This window comes from Paralichthys olivaceus, chromosome 5 (assembly GCF_024713975.1).
Source record: "Paralichthys olivaceus isolate ysfri-2021 chromosome 5, ASM2471397v2, whole genome shotgun sequence".
Classification (NCBI taxonomy): domain Eukaryota; kingdom Metazoa; phylum Chordata; class Actinopteri; order Pleuronectiformes; family Paralichthyidae; genus Paralichthys; species Paralichthys olivaceus.
The window spans coordinates 8,810,361-8,829,882 of NC_091097.1; the positions used below are offsets into that span (position 1 = coordinate 8,810,361).

The following is a 19,522-nucleotide window of genomic DNA, read 5'->3' on the forward strand; positions in this document are numbered from 1 at the left end:
TTTCAATGTAGAAATACTGACATCATTTTCTTTAGCTTTTCTTTTGGATACGTCGACAGGTATTTGGTCCACCAGGCATTGTTGCTGATAAATTCCATGCCTCAGTTTAAACTTATGCAAGCTGTTGGCTCTTTCCACATCTCATGATTGCCTGTTTCTGGCGTAGACGGGACTGCTTTGTGCTGGAGCTGGTCCAAGCTCTTGTGACGGATTGAGATGGATCAGTGAGCAGGAGGCCTCAGTATTTGTTACCGCTGCTCTTGACATGTCACCAGTTTTCTGTATCTTCGTCATCATTAAGTTTAAGTTGCAAACTCATTGCCTCACCAGTTGGATGTCTGATTTATCACTGAGTCTGTAAGACATACCCAAATAACAGGCACACCAGGTGTTCCCGCAATGCATATTTGCCTGTTTTTTGTTTTTATCCCTGGTTACAGACATGGAGTTTGCCTATATGAAGAAGCACACAAGGCATAAATTGGTTTTGGGGTTTGTTTAGGTGGGAGTAGGGGGGGCATTGTTTGTTCTCCTCACCTGCCAACTGGAACTGCCAGTCAGATCAGTTTGCCCCAAATCTCTAAATCTCTGAACCACTGAGATCAATGCACACCGGAGAGGACAAACAGAGAGTGATAGCAATGAAAGAAAGATGAGAAAGATGGGGAGACGAGCATCAGAGAGGCAGAAGGGGAGCAAGGTACAACATGGAGAGGGAGTTAACTGCTGTGACAGCTGAGCTTTATATCAGTGAAGCTGGTTTGTTTTGCTTGATTTGTCGGAGCATACGGAGAGAATCCAGGAGTGCCAATGACAGTCTCTGTGAAACAGATTTTAATGGAAGTGATAGCATGTTTTGAAAGCTAAATAACTGCATGAGGCAGACGCAGATCTTCAGGATCAGAAATGCTTTTTTTGTGATGCCTTACAAATATCAGTTTTGGGAAGCACAACATTCCTGTCCAAGAACAAAGAGTTAGTCTTGATGTAAACCTAATGTCATACAATGTCATCCTGTGACCTTCAGTGCAATATGGTAGAAAAAACTGATTTCATTTTTTAAAGTCCCCCTCTGTGGAAAAGTTTTAAAATATGTCCACCTTTTATATGGTAAAATATATATTTTGAATTAAGTAGGCAGTCAACACCAGGAGGATTTTCCTTTTAACAACAAATGCCAGTCTGAAAAAAATGGATTCAGCATTTGTGATGTCACAGATCTGATAAACGAATCCTTGTGGGTGGGGCTTAGTCGCTGGAAAAGGCTCCTTAGCTGTGAGCTGTAAGGGTAGGGAGACGAGATAGGGTGGGCTCATATAAGCATATTCATTCATCCCAGTCATGAAATGAGGAATTCAGGTGTGAAATCACATGTTTCATGGCAAACCTTTTGAGTATGTAGTTTTATGGAACAAATAAGAGTTTTAGGCAGAGTGGGACTTAGAGAATACCATTATTTACAATAATTTATTGTTAAATTGTAAAAACCCTAGAAACTGGGATTTGTGTGGGATTTAAAATTTAAGATTTTGCCTAAATTTCCCTTGGGATCAATAAATTATCTGTGTATCGATCTAGCGATCTATCGATCTATCTATCCATCCATCCTCAGGTAATCAATTGAAATTGAAATTAACCAATGCACACAAAAATTTGAACTTTTGAAATTAAAAACACAAATGGATAGATACATAGGCAATACAGAAATACAATTGAGTGCAATGTATTTGAATACACTAGCAGTACAGTTAAATACAAGGTACACATGTAGATTCACAATTACAAAAATAAGACAAATGTCCAAACAATCAATTATTTTAGGCACAGACTATAACGAGGGCGAAAGCTTGTGAAACAGATGTGAGGACAAGAATAGAGCTGGAAACACTAACCTGCAGTAGCTCAGTGTCCAGGCATCAGCCACATCCAAACACACCTCAAAAGCTTTTAATCACTTTGTTCTCACTGGTTACAAAGAGATGGGGAGTCAGAGCAAATGTTTCCAAGAGTTTCAGAAGTACACAAGGGAAAGCCATATAACATAGAGGAGTAAAAAAAAAAAAAATAAAGATCTGTTTTATTTTTTTTTTTCCATGAGGAAAGTTTAAACAGGTCAAAGAAACAAAACAACATCACAAACATACCAGCAAACACACTAGAAGCCTCATCTCTGGTTGAGTTTGTGTCTCTGATTGCTTCCCTTGTGTTGCTCCTGGCCAAGGCTTATCAAAGAGCTCCTTTCATAAGTGCCAGGATCAAGCCACTGCTGTCACTGCCTGGCACCCACTGAGGTGGTTTGGAGTTGCCGTGGGGCGGGGGGGCTTCAAAACAAAGACGGCGAGGCAGAGGAAGTCAAAATTGACGTGAGTAACTGAAGGGGAGATGGCGCATTTGTGCATTTAAAGGAAAATTGGAAAAGGAAAAAGGCTGAGTTCGAAAGGGGAATTGTTTGTGGAATAAGTGTGTTTTTGCTCCAGAGAAGGGAGAAAGAGGGCATTTGTTTTTGAGTCTGGGGAAAAGCTGTTTCATATACAGTATGTGCTGGGAAAATTAATATGTATTTGCTTTAAGCCTTCTCTGCCTCAGTGAATTTCTTGCTGACGTGCACAATAATGCACAGGATATCCAGGTGAATGCAGAAGCGGTGAAGGACATGACTGGAGGAAAAGAGCAACACACACAGAAACACACAAACCCTGCAGAGAATCCCCTCAGGCCGTGTGTTCTTCCTCACTGCAGGAGCCACGGTTCTATCAAGCCTGACGTCTGCCCAGTCCACTACAGCATGTGACAGCGTTGCATTTTTACGAGACATAATAACTGACTTTGCAAATTGCAGCTTGTCCACTCAAAAGCAGAGTTAGTCTGGTGTTCCTTTGTGTTTGGGGGGGGGGGGGGGGCTCATGTTAGCACAGTGGTACCTCACGCCAAAGTGATTATGACATGTCGCAAGCACTTTGCATGTTGTGTCACATGCAGTCAAATCAGTTTTTTGCAATGAGGTGAGTACAGTCGAATGCTCTGTAGACAAGATTATGGATAATTTACCAGCTGATTACACACATACAGCTGTCAGCCAAGAGTATGGTTACTGTACAGACAATCGGGTGAAGATGTTTAGGAAAGTTACTTGGCTTGATCTTTAGTCCTTGTTTACACATTGTCTTCTTTTTCTTGACTAAGCAGCAGAGCTCCGGGGAAACAGTTGTTTAACTCTTTGTCCTCCATCCGCAGGGTGAAGAGAAGTGAGAAATTGCGGAGTTGCTCTTTGGCTGACATGCTGCAGGGTCGGCTAATATATCCAGGTATCATAATGAATGTGATGACGTACGTGTATGTGTGTGTGTGAGATTCATGCTCCCTCTGCCTTGCCTGCAGCGAGCTCGTCGTGGCTCCACTCGCTCTTGCCTTCTCTCCCCCCAGGCTCCCAAATGATGGGATGACCTTTCCACCTCGGCCAGGACTGTAGCGTCACTCACAGCGTGAAGTGAGAACTCATCTCCTTGCTAAACACTTCACAGTGCTCTCCTCTCCACCTCCCCTCCTCCACTTGCATCTGATTTGAATCCTGCCTCAGAAGAAAGGTCAGAATTCTAAATTCCAGGGATACATTTCATTTGCAACTCTTACTGTCTGCCTACAAGTCTTGAAATGCCTAATATGCCGAATATGAAACAAGTCATTTTTAAGAATTCTATTTATCTTTTGACTGAACGAATTAAGGCAACTATAAGGTGTAAAAATAATAAATGTTTTCTGTCAAGGAAATGACATAAAGACATCTCTTTTTTCCTCCTTTTGTTTCTTGTTAAACATCTGTGTCATTAACCTTAAATAAGAAGGAAAACATTATCAATTAATTTTGACCTCTCATTATTCCTATTGCTATCGTTACAAGAGAATGAAATTCAAAGTTTATACATTTGACTTTGTTGAGTCACATTGGCCAAAAACCTGCCAAATGTTACACCTGCTTTGATATAAATTAAATCCAAATTTAAGCCTGAGAATGCAACTGTTTATTAAGCCTTTAATGAGCTGTGAATAAACAACTAGTTAAAATAACTGAACAAACCGACTATTGTAGAACTTTTGTGTGTCAATAACTTAAGATTTTCTTTCTTCCTGTCTTTGTTCTCCTTCTTCTTTTCTGACCCAGGGGAAGTCCCAGGGTGGTTTCCTTCATACAGGCATCGAAGACAAGAACCTGTCAAAACCTCAGCTGGAGTCCAGCGCAGGCTCTCTGTGGCCTGGTTTTGCCCTCAACATGGCAGGACTGCAGCAGAGAACCCACAGAGGAATATTCTGTCCCCAGGGGAAAGGAATCGAGCTTCTGTAGGACTGACAACTTCCCCAGAGGTGAGACAAAGGGAGGAGATGAAGAGTGTTAAGAGTAATATTTAATCCGCTTTGATCAATGCATTTATCACATAAAAACCTGCTCATCGTTTCATGTTTAAAAAGCTGGTTGCAGGGAAAGCAAAAGTGATAAAAGATGCTTGAGATGCCCTCAGATTTTTCAATGAAGTGCACCAGCTGCCGTGCTTGAAAATTTGATCTCAATAATATGTATTTCTCCGACTTAAAAAAATAATTTGACATTTTGCTGCATTTATAGTCACATTTCCACTGCAGGACTTTCACCATGAAGTAGGAACATTTGCAGGAATTCTCTCAGTGTTCCCCAGGCAACAAAAGAAACAAGATCTGGCTACCAGCTCCTTTAAAGCACAGTCATTCTGACATGTTATTTGTTTAATCTGTGCAAAAAGCAAAAGACACTTTGGTGTTGCTGTAACAACAATGAACACGTGGTCAGTGGTGTGGAGTGGATACGATTAGGTTGAATTTAGGAAAAGATTGTGGATTGGGTCAAAAAAAGGTCTTTATTAAGAGGTTTCATATGGTTAAGGTTGTTGAACATTCACAGATGAAAGAACCAATTAACTACCATTCCATGTTCTCCCTTGTTTTTGTTTTCGTGTGGCCCCTGCCCTTAAATAGCACAGTGAACCCAGAATTATTGTAAATTATGTTTAATGTTGATTGTGTTGCCTCATTAATAATGAAATAATTGAGTTAGAAGTCAATAATTTCGCAAGTACACAAAAGGTCAAGGCTCTGTACAGGAAACCAATGCATAATGAACATTTTATCTGTGAGTTCATTGAACCTGCAGGATGAAAATTTGTGGGTGTGTAGGATATGTGTGTTATGGGAGCAAAAGTAATAAATCTTCGAGAAAAGCAATTAAGAACTAATGCAGAAAAAAGCACATTTCTATCTATCTAAAAATATGACCCTGCATACATGTCATGTAACACTTCATTGGCTTTACTGTACAATGTCCTATGGAGTCATCCTCACCCCCCAACCTCCTCCCTGACCGTTCACCCTCTCCCCTCACCCATGGGCCCCTGACTTCCAACCTCTCACCCCAGCCAGCTACACAGCCCCACCATTCTTCCGTCTCACTGCAAGACCCGTTCACACAGCATTAAGTATTATGCAATATGTATTTATGTATATAAAGTCAACCCCGATGAATCATTTGCAAAGAGGAGGGAATTTCTGCTGAACTCTGATGAAGCTCCTGTCCCTTAAGCTCCCGTGTCACACTGCAGGCCTGTCCCCCAGCTTAGTTATACTGTAGATCATAAAGCCATCAGGGAGGGGAGACTACAGTACAAAACATCATTAATATAAAAATCATTAATATGGATCTGGGAGCAGGGAGAGTACATCCTGAAATAATGAGAAACCCATGATTACTTATGCTGTATCTCCACATTTGGATACATATTTATTATTAATCATTAAAAAATAAGTGTGTGAATCATTGTGCTGTATTTTTTGAAACTTTTGCTGCAGCCTCTGGACGATACTGTGAAGTATTTACTGTATACTTGTCCATAAGACACTGCACCTTCTGCACAGGAACTGCTGATCTTGACCTTGCATGTGTCTTTTAATGATTCAGGTTTTCTCTACTAAGGAAAAAAGGTGTTTTCATTTGGCTGAGCATACTTTCCAGTGAAACCTGCTGAAATCCATGAGTGTGCTGACCACCTGACAACACACCTGGATCCGAAAATCGTTCCAAATTTCTCCCGTGAGATTGAGCGAGGCGGAGTGAAAGGAAGGCAGAGGGGGAGAAAAGGAGAGAGAGAGTTATAGAGGGAGAGGGAGTGCAAAGGGCAGCAACCCAAAAAGCAGTGGTTCCCTCCCTCCTCTCTCCATACAGCATGGCAGTTAATTTAAATTCTGCAAGGAGACAACCCATAAATCACCTCCATTCTGACTAATGGCTTCTGCACTCAGGGAAAACTCTCGCCTCTCTACCTCGAGACATTATACACTGTAAAAAATAACAGCTACACTTGGTTTAAGAGCCCTGGTGTCTATGTGCGAGTGCATATATATATATATATATATATATATATATATATAATTCCGTTGTGCTTCAGTGAGGGAGCAGCTCTACTAAAGAGTCAGCAGCTCGACTAACCCCTCCACGTGAGCAGCTTTCACAGGAGGCAGAAATCCCCCTGTGTTGATCCATAATTAGCCCCCATAACTGCAATGTCTGGCGTAGGAAGTGTGTGACACGAAACTAACCTTGGACTGGATTCCCAAAAAACTCACCCGGGGTTAGCACAGTTGCACTGCTCACCCAGACTTGTGAGTCATGTGAGTCATTAGAGCTTCTGTGAATTTGTTTTCCTATACTCTAAGTGGTAGTACCTCAGGGACTTTGCAAAGTTAGAATTTGATGAGTTCAAAGCATATATTTCCTTTGTGTGTGTGTTTCTGCAGTTTTACTCAACTGGTATTTTTTGTCAATGACAGAAAAATTGTAAGGAAACTAAGAATGGCAACAGCTTTCAAAATTTCATGGATTGGATTGGATTTAAGTGGAGAAAACATAATTTAGCATTTAATGTCTCACTTTTCCCTCATTTACTTCCATCATGTATCATTCTGTTGAAGGTGTGGTAAACAAACTATAAACAACAGTATGAAGACAATATTCATCTTTAGGGTGTATATGCAGAAGAGACTACAAATATTTTTGCAAAAAATAATTTTGCTGTGAGAAACTTGTCTCTGTACTTTTCAAAACACAGCACTGACAAAACAGAGTTCTATTCTCTTTGTTATGTTACATTCTAAATAAATAATATCCAAGTTTTTTATTAATTTTTTTTCCAGAACTAAAATATCAGAGTGGGGGAAATGAAAGCCAGAAAGATGTTTGAGTGACATCCCTTGAGGTAATTCATCAGATTTTACCAGACCGCAGCTGCCAGTTCGAGGGTCAAGGGTCAAGGTCACTGTGACCTCACAATATCTCAGCCTGGAGGGAATTTCATTGCATCTGGTACACACGTGCACTTGGCCTCAAAGGTGAACTGATTAGAATGCGGTGGTCAGAGGTCAAAGGTCACCGACACCTCATGAAACACATTTTCTTCCATGGGTGATGAATCCCTCCACCAATTATAACACAATTTAACACACATTTCTAATATGATAAAGAGGTGGTAGGAAGCATTTTATATTCAGAAGGTCAAAGGTCAGTCTTACTGCAACATATTGTCCATTATTCAATGCTGTAACTCAGGAACAATGAGGGACAGTGATTTCTGTACAAAAAAAGATATGTAACGATGTAACTGTCACTGCCCACATAGGTCAATGCATCATTTACATTGGCATGGTTGTTAAACAATACATCCACTAGAGGGCAGTGCAAAGTCAAGAGTTTCTGGCGTCAACAAAAATGGCAACAGTGGAAGTTGTGATAACGTAAGAAAGAGGAAAGAGACTGTTGGTCCCTTTGACCAGGCGTGGTAACATCGTATAGATGCTAGTTTCTCACCAGTCATCTTAAAACGTTCTGCCATTGTTGTCTTGTAATCCCCATAATTTCTTGTGGCACTACTTCATTTATTCAGTTTCTTCTGTATCCGTAAGCTTTCAAAAAATAAAAAAAACTCATGAAGAGAGCACTTTCCGTTTCAGTATACATAAGTTATGTTTAGCATCAATGATTTTACAACAATAATGCATCTTAGTCTACATCCATACTACTACGTCTTCATTTGGAAATGTATCAACTGTACTGCAGAAGAGCGCTGAATTGGAGAATTTTGGAAACGCTCCTCGCTCATTTTTAGATTCAACACTCTGGGGCTGTGTTTTTGTCTGGACAGGCAGAAACTGAGACTCCCAACTGCTCTCTGATTGGGTCTCTACGCTTAGGACGTAGCCTTCCCTGATTCGTCAGGCTCCTATCTCAAGAAAACAACCAGTGTTAATCTCGACTAACACTGTAGACAGCGACATGGATAATCAATTGCAAACGTTGCTGACCCCGTTGTCCTTGCTTACAGCTGTTGTGCAATTGAACTCTGCATTTTTCAGTGGTACAACTGCTCCTGTGTGAATGCGCATACTTTCTTTATACACCAGCACACGCATGCCCAGACTTTGTGAGTGGTCACATGACAGGCATTAAAACTGATATAGAGCCAAAACACTAGTTTATATGTATATATTATATTAGTGCTCAAAGCCTGTAAACAGACTTTGATGTGTTTGAGTTCTCCTTCAAGTACAAGACTCTTCCAACATCAATACCCAATCCCATTAACATAGCCAGGCCAATCACTACTAACAAACATACAAACTTTAGCACATAAGAGTGATTTTCAGAGCAGACACTGAAGACTATTGAATGTGTGTGTGGAGGCAGAGCTGTCCCTCAGTGATGATGGGGGACGCAGCACCTCAGGGCGCCTCTTTGCTCCTTCGCACCCCCTCATGAACTGTCACTACTCATTTGAGTGCACAGAGATATGACTGATAGGACACATGCTCAGTGTGGCTAAAAACATTTGTCATATGATCTGTGATAATATTTCATTTACACAAACAGTACAAAGAAAAAACAGTCTTGCCTTGTGGAAATACTGTGTATGTGTGTGTGTGTGTGTGTGTGTGTGTGTGTGTGTGTGTGTGTGTGTGTGTGTGTGTGTGTGTGTGTGTGTGTGTGTGTGTGTGTGTGTTGTTTATTTCTTTCACTCTTCCAACAGCATTAAAAATTAAACGAATACAAACTTGAGGATTTGATTTATTTATGGCGTATTGCTAACAAAATTAGCTTTGCATTTCTAAGCGTTGAACAGCTTCTTTAGATTTAATAGTCAGCGTGGAGAGATATCATTCCAGCTGAAACATAATGTGGTCAAAAGCAAATAGCAAATACCAGATCCACCACCAGACATGCCAGACCCAGAGATCCATTCAGAGAACAGGGGAAGATTAAACAGGGTGCCCTCCACTCTGTATGCAGCTGCACACTATGGGCATTTAGTCTATACGCACCCGATGAGATGGGGCAATCGTTTGTGCAGTGACCTGGAGTAACCGGCTTCCACCAGCTCTGGTTCTTATTTCCTCCAAGTAACACAGATGACCTCCAGCTGTGATTGGGGCCTCTGATCCCCCCCGTGGGTCATACATGTGTTTTAAAACTCCACTACACGCTTTCTCGACTACACTGTTTCCTGCTGGGATCTGACAAAAGATTTAGTGGAGATATAAAACCATGGGGGCACGACATAGACCACCACACTGAGCGAGACTCCCAGTCCCCCCCCCCCCTTGGTTGAATGTCCAGCTGTGCAGGAGAGATATAGAGCCTGCTGTCGCCTACATCCAAACACCGCCACAGCACCTGCAGCTCCCTCCAGACTAAAACAGCTGGGCTACGTGCTGCACCTGAATGACTGTAGCGGCTGCAGTGGTTCACACTCCCGCTGCTCACCCGTCCCCCTGACTAGTAATGACCACGATCAATCATACATGAGGCCTCCCTTCGAGAATACCACACGAGATAAAAACCAAGGTACGAACCCCCATCGGCCAAGCAGGTGTTGAGGTTGAGTTTTCAGTCAGGGAACAGAATGAAAGGTCAGACGACCAGCAGAGCATGTGACGTCATTCATTGCGTTTTTCTTTCATCCCATTGGACGTGATTCTCCTCTTGTGAGTTCTCCCTCTCCTCTCTGAAGCCGCTGGTCCTGTAATCCAATCTCATTAGCCCTATGAATGGAAGGCTCTCTGTGTGAATCCATTAAGGAGGCTTCTCTTTGGCTCCGTCTCTGTAATCTCACTAACCCTGTGGGATTAATCACCCACAGAGAGCAGAAATCGATCCATTTAATCACTAAAAGATGTGACAAAAAAAAAAAAAGAAAACGCTGTAACTTGGGGATATGGTGGGAAATTATTGGCCAATTGAAATTCATTGGGGGGGGGGACACACAGAAAGAGAGAGAGAGAGAGGGGAGTGAGACTTATGGAAACCAGTAGTCTGTAACAACGTAATGATGCGATCATTCCACTTTTTTCCCCCTGTTATTTGTGTGTAGGAAGGAGGCTTTTTATTTGCTTGGTAAACAGTGAAGGAAGTAACATACAAAAGAAATGATTGAAGCCCGCACAATGAGTTTGACCAAAACAATCTCGTCATTTATTACAAATGAACAAGGCTTTCATATAAGACTACATCATGTTCCTCGCCACTCAATTTGTTTGTGCGTGTGCATGTTCAGCAGAGGTGTGTATTTGAGAAATGAGGCCAAGGTCCGCTGTGAAGCGTTGTAACATTTAAGGTTTGATGATGCCTCCGCGGGCCCATAATGAGAAGGAATGAGGGTCGCCCGGCTATGTTAACCCGCTAATAAAATCTGCCTTCCTTTAAAGGGTGTTAGAAAACCACAATTACCCCCTTGACATTTTTTACTGCATGATTTATGAACTAAATATTGAATCTCCCTCGCTCACCCTTATTCTGGCTGCGGAGTAATAACGGGAAGTTAAGGGGCAGTATTGATTGGCTAAAAAGTGCTGTTTGATTTGCCACAGACCTGCGGATGAATGGAGAGGAGAGGAGAGGAGAGAGGAGCTCGGCTCACCTCAGCTCAGCTATTGATGAGCTTTTCCTCTCCCACGGCCCTCCACCATGCAGCCCCTGGCCGTCTGGACACCCGCCACGTGTGAACAAGCTTTCAGCTCACATCATCTTCTCCACTTCCACCTATAATTGGCCATATGTGTCACCAGTACCCTGCTGCTGCTGCTGCTGCTTCTGCTGGAGGGGAAAGAAAGGAAGATCACAGCTTTGACAAGGTGATTGTTGGGGGGGCTCTTGCTTTGACGTGTCAGGTAAACCATATTTTTTCAAACACTTCTGAACTCTTAAACCGTCTTGCCTTTTAAATGAAAAGTAAGTAACCTGTTCTATAATGAGCATCTGCTGTTTTTTTAACTGCTGAAACTAAAGTAGTTGCTGGACTATAGCAGAGCGATAATGTGGTGGGTGTAAACTTTAAGCACTTGTCCTTCACAAGCAGTCCGGACATAATGAGATATTTATACCATCTCGGGAGAATATTTCTAGTACCTCTGCTGTGGACAGAAAATCTACAGTAGATCATCAGTAGGCCAGCCACTGAATAAGCTGAATACATAATGCCCCAAAGTGGCCCATGGTATGTGGTATTCATTGAGCATTCATTAACCTTTAAGCCTGCTGCAGCAGTTATCTGCATTAAGTAGTGAGGTCGGCGTTCAGACAGGTTATCAGGCAAAAATCACTGGATAGAGAAACCCTGCTCAAACAAACTCAAAACACAAGTCAATTATATAATGTGTTATCGAGTGTCATCTTGAATTTCAATTATTTTTTTTTAGTCTGTGGAATTCACTGTCAGTGAAATTGGCTGTGAATGTGTCAGACAGGGAGACATGGGGTGGAAAAGGTCAGAGTTTGGATGAGGGTCGGTCCCTCGTCCCTCGTCTGAAAGGCAAATGTCACACCAGCGAGCCGTGAGGTGGCTAAAGAGTGCAGGAGAAAGGGTGAGCGAAGGGATGGGTAGAGTGAGCGTGGGGAGAACAAGTAGAGGGCGGGGAGGGGAGGAGAGAAGAAGGTGGGTTGGTGGGGGAGATGGGAGCCGCTGCTGAGATGCGACTGGGCAGATGCTAAGTGGTGAGCGGTGATAGTAATCTTGCCAAACAGAATCGCAGAGCAGCCAAGCCAAACCAGCTGAGGGGGGTTTTCCCACAGGGGAGTTTGGAGGCAAATACATGTGAAGCAATGACATGCGCAGGCAGCAGGCCCCATGCACTTTGGGGTGGAAAACACTTCTGTCATTTATCTAAAAATTGCATTAACAACTTTCATGCTCTACAGTCATTTGGAAATTTGAAAACTAAAAGTGTAAGATATAATATTTTTTTCTAAAACTGCAAAATTGATCATTACTTAGATTTTGAAGACCATAGACAACATGGCAGCTCTCCAGAAGTGAAGCCAAAGCATTTTGATCACTCCCGGTGGCTGGCTGCAGTATAGGTCATAAATCCCACCTCCTCCATGCATGTGGATGAGACATGGACAGAAGAGTCAAAGTACACATCAAATAAATTTTCTAAAAAGATAGTTTCTGTCATTTTAGGTAGTTTTGATTTAAGAAGTTACTTAATGCTATAAAACATGAAACATAATGACAGAAGTGGAGACGCCTCCCCCATCTTTATATACCGTTTTCTTTTGTCAGTAATAGATATTTATATGATTGATGAAGAGTGGTGCTTTGCTAAAATACCTATATCATAAATGTGACTAAATTACATATATCATATTTATTTCATTGCTCATAGAGTGCTTATATCTAGTGGGATCTTAAATTCAGATCCCTTAAATTTTCAGCTGAACAAAAGAACAAAATCATGTGGACAAGATTACAGGTTCTACAAGAGGAGAACAAATAGTCAGGCAAGTGCGGTGGTTTGATGGTTCGACACTGTTTATTTGTGCCATTAATGGCCTATTATCATGGAGTGAACACAAAGTCCTTTCACGATGATGAGGTTTCTTTTTCTGTGCCACAGCAACAAACACCACATCAGAAAGGATTGTGCTATGAGGGATGTTGTAATGCCATGCTTGTTCTCTCGCGTCCTGTCCCTCGCTGCCTCTAATCTAGTGATTATCTAATAACAGGCTGGTGCCACGCATCGTGACTATACCACAGAAGTTAACAATGTTAATGAGACATTTCACTGACGGATATTAAGATTGTATCTTCACCTTCTGACACCCGATGTCAACGACACAGCGTGTGATGAGCTGGTGTGTACAGTGTCTAATTGTGGGATGTCGGCATCCTGATGGCTCAACTATTTAAAAAGCACACCACATGCTCATGTGACTGCAGCATAGAGGATAAGATGAACTTTATTGATCCCACGCAGGGGAAATTCACTTGTTACAGCAGCAGATGTTCAAAATGAGGTTGACACAAGTGAAACTAAAACAAAATAAAGTGAAATGAGAAATTAAATTAAGATACAGAGAATTTGTACATATATAATATATATACAACTTTAACAACCAACTGACAGATTTGTAGACAAACATAGAGAGTAAAATGCAGTGGCACAGAATGACATGATGTATTTATGCATAGCGAATAAGGGGATATTGAAATAAACATACACATGCACATATATATATAGACTGTTAGAAGTGTATTGACAGGTGTGGTATAACATATAATTATGGGTATACAATGGTATGGATGATGGATGAATAGAAAGACAGATAGATAGGCAGCAGTTTGTTCTTCCTCTCGTCTTGTTTGTTCACACTCAGATAAAATAATACTCCTGTATCAAAGGCCTTATTCCTGTAAAAGAAATTAATATTATTTTGCCAGAAATTAATTTTGCACTACTTGTGGTCTGGCCCCAAATATCAGCAATCATTTAATGACAATAAACCTCCAAATCTACTCTCCTCAGCGATCTGTCTGATCATAGTACAAATACAAATTATAGCAGAGAGAAGCCCAAAAAAATCTGGCTTCACTTATATGTGATTAATGTTTACTAGCGTTTGCTGGGACGACAGTTTGTTTACTGTATGGCTCCTAGCTGTTTCAGTTTGTCACCTCGCGTGAGTGAAGACGACATCACACCGCACTGAAAAATAAAAACCCTTTGATGAAATCTCTGAGGTCTCTTTTGGGGGATGAGCTACACTGTGAGGCACCTCCTGGATCCACAGAGCATCTTGTTCGCATATTCATTCATTTGTTCTTTAATGAACACATAAGCTGTTTGCATATGAATGCCTGCATGCAGATGACACTCAACAAGTATCAGTATGAGTTTTTTTTTTCTTTTCTTGCATTTGTAGGTAGGTTGGTGCGTTTCTCTCATATTGTGTAAATAATGATGACTCAGTGTCTGGTCGGCAAGGCTGGATTTATTGTGCAACCGCCGAATTGATGAATTAAAGCTGTCATGTTTCTTTTTCTGACTGTGAACATGATGATTGAGGATCCTTGGGCGTTAAAGCTGCTGTCTCCGTTTTTCTTTTTTGTCATAGTTCCTCTAAAGTAAAAGAAGTGATGTTTTATTTTTAAAAGTTGGATATAAGAGTTCCTGCTGCAGCCAACGTCACCTGAAAGCATCCGGAGGCATCGTAAGTGGAACCAGGCCGAGACATGGGGGATACTGAATGAGGGGGCTTCAGCCCCTTCTAAAGGAATGGCAGAGGAGGGCACTGGCTCTGTGTCTGGTCTCATGGCTTAGTGAGACACATGGGACCTCTGGAGACAGGCCACCATCTGGTGTCTGTCACTGAATTAGCTTGACGCCCTGATGAGAAACACAGAGGCTTTACAATGTAGGCCCGCCTCGCTGCTCTGTCTTCTTGCGTCAGTGCTTTAGACTCACAAAGACTGGCATCCTCCTGCACCCCCCCCCCTTCTCCTGCACTCCAACTGAAGCCCTCCCCCCCCTGTTCTTGGTCCTCATCTCTCTCTATATATCTCAGTCTGGTCTGAAGATAGTCTAGAATCTGCTGTGGGATTATGTACTGTGAGCTGCTAATAATGTTGAAGAGCCTTCTGGGCTCCCACTCCCGAAGCAACGGTGCAATAAAGCCAGGAGCTGGGAAATACATGGCTGTTTAATGGAAACCAAAGCTTGTGAGCTGCTGTGCTATATTTACAGGTAGCCTTTCTGCCTCAGCCTTTTGCATCCTGTGCTTGTCTGCCTCGCCTGCCGGCCCGTCAGCCGCCTCAGAGAATACCTGGCATCTTCTTGCTCCCTGTGCCTACCCTGCCGCCTCCCACGCCACCACCATGTACAATAAAACAAGAACCCGCGCGGGTGCAGTCATTCTGATTGCTCTTAAAAGTGACACTTTGTCACGCAGCACAACAAAATCAGGTAACAAAGACAGAAAACGATGGTGTTATCTACAAAACGTGGTGAAAAGGGCAGAACAGAATGCTTTCCTCATCACAGTTTGTTGTTTGTTGTGCTTAGTGCTGCTGCCCAGTTTCCCAACTATTCAAATCTTGCCATTTAGTTTGTGCCATCTGTCTCACACCGAAGTTAGAATGGGTATGACACAACAGGGCCACTGTTTTGTTGTCTTGTTCTATTTATTCCTCGGTAATGAGAAATCAGCAGAGGGACTGGCATGGTGCTTGCTGCCGCACATATACACCCGTGAAGCTCTTCCTAAGCCATATGGCTTGTCTACAGGGGGCTACTTGACTCTTCTGACTCTGTGGCACCAGGAGCACAGATATCAATCTCTCCGTCAGAGAGTTGTCATAAAGCCACGCTAACATGTCCCCAAGTTGAAACTGAAAAAAACTTCAGGTTATCGTGTCGTCTCTGTGTAAGTGTTTTTTTGGTGCGTCATGAAACAGCAGCAGAATCAGGTAGAAAACGTCATGAGAAGCAATGGCAGTCATGGGGACATGCTGTGGGCTTTAACTGCTCCTACTTTTTCGTGGGAAACTTTGTCCGTATGCAGTAATCCCGTCTTTAGCCTTGTTATTGTTAAGTGTATCACTTCTCCAAAAGAGGAGACAGGACCTTGTGACTAACTACACTCTCTCTGAATGTTTTGAAGGGGCGCAGATTAAGGATTGCTTGCATGCGAAGTTTAATTCTGCATGAAGACTTTAAAATCTACTGTCGGCCCAGCTCTGCAGCAGCAGACTCACACAGACAACACTAACTTGTAATCCCGTGTGTCGCCAACAGTAATACACATTCTCTCTCACAGTGCATTGCTGTGGTATGAAAATGATGCACATGAGGCAACGCACACTCCAGGATACTGTTGTTAGCAGATATTTCAGTCATATAAAAACTCCACAAACAAATGCTGGGTACGGATAAATATCTGTTGAAGGCTCACCTTGTGGGTTTGCAGACTAGAAGTGTTTCCTCCAGACGCTGCCGCTGTCATTAATGTTGCCAGGTTGCCCCTAAAGGGAACCTCTATCCTCCTTTATTTTGAGGTGAAGTCTCTGCTGCTCTGTGATGTTTCTGCTCTGCTGCAGCATGGAGAACCCACTTATAATCGTGGTATGGATTACTAGTATTTTACAAAAGGATGAACGTAGATGCTACCGCTGATAGGGGAACATTAACCAAATTGGTTCATCGTCTATAAAAAAACTTAAATTGACAATTGGTTTTGTAATTGGTGCGTGCCTGAAACGTACACTGTATATAAAGATGGACGACAAGCCAAAGCGTTTCGATCGCCACCTGGTGGCCGGTTGCAGCATAGCTCATAATCCTGCCTCCTCAATGTTAGAAGATGGGACAGGTCAAATACACGGTTTCTTTAAATTTTTCTGTGCTCATGTTTCTGCTAAGTTTGGTTTTATTTTGTTATTTCATGCTTTAAAAACGGGGGGGAGAACATGATTGACAGCTGAGACTGACTCGAAATAGATCAAACACATGTATCTAGAGGGCCTGGATACAGCGGCACCACGATCGCCACTGTGCAGACTCTGGCTCCACATGACAAGATGGCAGTATCCAGGATATTTTGGCTTCATTTCTGGATAGTGGGAGGAAGTGGAGACGCATCATCCATCTTTATATACAGTCTATGGCCTGAACCATGTCCTCAGAAGTTGTAAATGTGTACTTAATTGAACTTGCTTGTGTTCAGCTGCCTGTGTACACATGTACAACTCCTGATGATACCATGACCTGTCAGATATCTTCATAAATACCATGTAACACTGGTAAAACTGACAACACAGCCTTGGTTTCCCTGGACACACAGCAGTGGTGATTTCCACCCAGTTCAGTGATGCGTGTCTCTGGCTGATCATTTTCACTTGCGTCTTTTTGTTCAGGATGAAATTTCATCCATGACGCCCAAGGGTGATAGAGGTTAGTAATTGAGAACAACATCATTACACAAACCTTTTGTCATGCTTGCTGCATCCGTTCCCTCACTTGCTCTTTCTCTGATCTCCATTTCTCAGTCTTTTGCCTTGTACAGAGCTTATGCCCACAAAACCTTTATTTTCTCCCTCTGAATTACTCCTGCTGCTCACTCTCAACTCGGCAATCTCACATTTCAATACATCAGTCAAGTCAATTTCCTCCTCTACCAATTTCTTGTCTTCATCACAGTCGTGAGATATTTAACAGTCATTTCAGGAATCATGTCCCACATTTAAAGCAGGGGCCAGATATGAAGGGTAGCTGTCACAATACAACAAAACAACATTGTTTCTTACAACCTTGAGCCAATAAAGGACAGCAGAGAGGAATATGAAGGATTACTGAATAAGGTCAGAGGGACATCAGAAGATGTAATTGCTCCAAATTACTGGAAAATATTGTATATGTAAATATCTATACTGCATTAGTATAAGGGCATTGCTATTTCAACCACACATCTAATTACCCAGGTGCTTCCTTTGCAATCCATTCACTGTACATATTCTCACACTGTATGTTTTTTTCTTGTTTTTACACTGTACATATTAGTTTTATTCTATTCATATTTGTAATATTTCCTTACACTTAAATATTATATCCTTACACTCAGATATTACATGTTACTTATTATAACTTGCTGATAACTATAACTATCTTTGACTTTTGCTGCTGTAATATTGCACATTTTCCCATTGCATGTGGGAAGAGGATAATCTTATTATATCCTTGATGTTTGATAAATTATTGCTTTATGCACATATAATCTATATGATATATTTATGTAATGTGATCACATCACCAACTTCTCTGGAAGGGAAATCTTTCTGCTCTAATACTATTCACTGTCTTAACATTGATTAACACAGACTCAAAATATAACCATGAGCTATTTATAACCATGCTGTGCAAACATATGCATTCATCCACATCACTAAATCAGCCTTCATATTCAAGAGCTTCACATGTGCATGTCTAGACATGCGAAAGAAGGAAGGCGGTAGCGCTATATGCATAAATAACCAACAACCAATGGTGGAGCATGGGGATGAAGAGAGGAGGAGGGGAAGAGTTGTTTTTCAGTTTAACAAACATTCATTTCACTTCCTCACATCTGGAACAGTCCAAATCCCAGCAGGCGGCCACCTCAGGCACACCATGCTGAGTAACGCACCCCAGTGTGGGACCATTGCTATCACAAGGAAAGACTGGGGCCCCACAGAGCATATATACAGAGAGAAGGTCACAAACTGTGCCGAAGCAGCCCAACACAAACAGCCTCATCCACCCTCAGCGAGCCAAAGTCTCATACAGCTGCCCCTGGTTCAGATTCTGGATGTCCCCCTGGTGGCTTTGTGCCTGTCGTGGTATATTACCGTCATTCAAGCAGTGTGGCCTAATGCTCAACCTAATGAAAATGTATGGAGGCATTTAAGTCACATAAAATCTATTGGTCTAACAAGGCTTGAGAACACTGTTCCACATCTCTTCCATGGTTACAAGCAGCTTTTTTGCAGGTTTTTTTAATGTTAATCCTGATGATCACAGAGGGAATCCTCAAACACACATAGCTCAGTATGTTCGAATAGAAGAATTTAGCTGTTGGCTTCACAATTACAATTTTCTTCAAATTATGTCTTTGGTGTCTCTTATCATAAATTGGTAGATTACGCAAAGTGCTGTGATACTCATTAACCTCTGCTGCTACTGCTAGAAAAGAAATTCATCCTCAATCCAAGTGCACTGATTTCAACAAGTCTTCTAATAATCTAGTACCTGATACATACATAACATACTGTACATAAACATGCACAGATAAATTGTTGAAAAAAACAAAAATGTCAAATGTTGTGAGTGTGTTTAAAGTTTGTTAAGATTCAAGCACAAGAACAACATGTTTAGTTTTATGGAAAAATAATTATTTGGGTTTATATTTCTTGTTCAAAAGGGTAAAGGTCATGCAGCAATCATATTCAATGGAGAGTTTTAGACAGGAATATGTAGATTTTGAACAACGAACCAAAATGAGACTGTCTGGTCTATGGAGAATTTTCTATTGTTGTCACCAGCTTGTCTTTCTCTCAACGGGCACTTACTGCAGCTCAGATAGCCTCGGTAGCTTTGTCACCTGTGCGCAATGGATCCTGGGATGGATTGGCCCAAGAAGGAT

The 19,522-nt window shown here is 41.8% G+C and overlaps 1 long non-coding RNA gene across 2 annotated transcripts in view; it reads left to right on the plus strand.

Annotated features, from left to right (window-relative positions):
* The window catches only part of LOC109642162 (uncharacterized), a 94,938-nt gene extending 91,378 nt beyond the window's left edge, over positions 1 to 3,560 (plus strand). The window contains exons 1-3 of one of the 2 annotated variants that reach the window (XR_011241183.1): positions 2,254 to 2,363; positions 3,235 to 3,305; positions 3,424 to 3,560. This is a non-coding gene — a long non-coding RNA (uncharacterized lncRNA). Of the gene's footprint in view, positions 1 to 2,253; positions 2,364 to 3,234; positions 3,306 to 3,423 lie in introns of those variants that run through there. The other variant, XR_011241182.1, reaches the window with a different exon arrangement.
* The last annotated feature ends 15,962 nt before the right edge of the window (positions 3,561 to 19,522 follow it).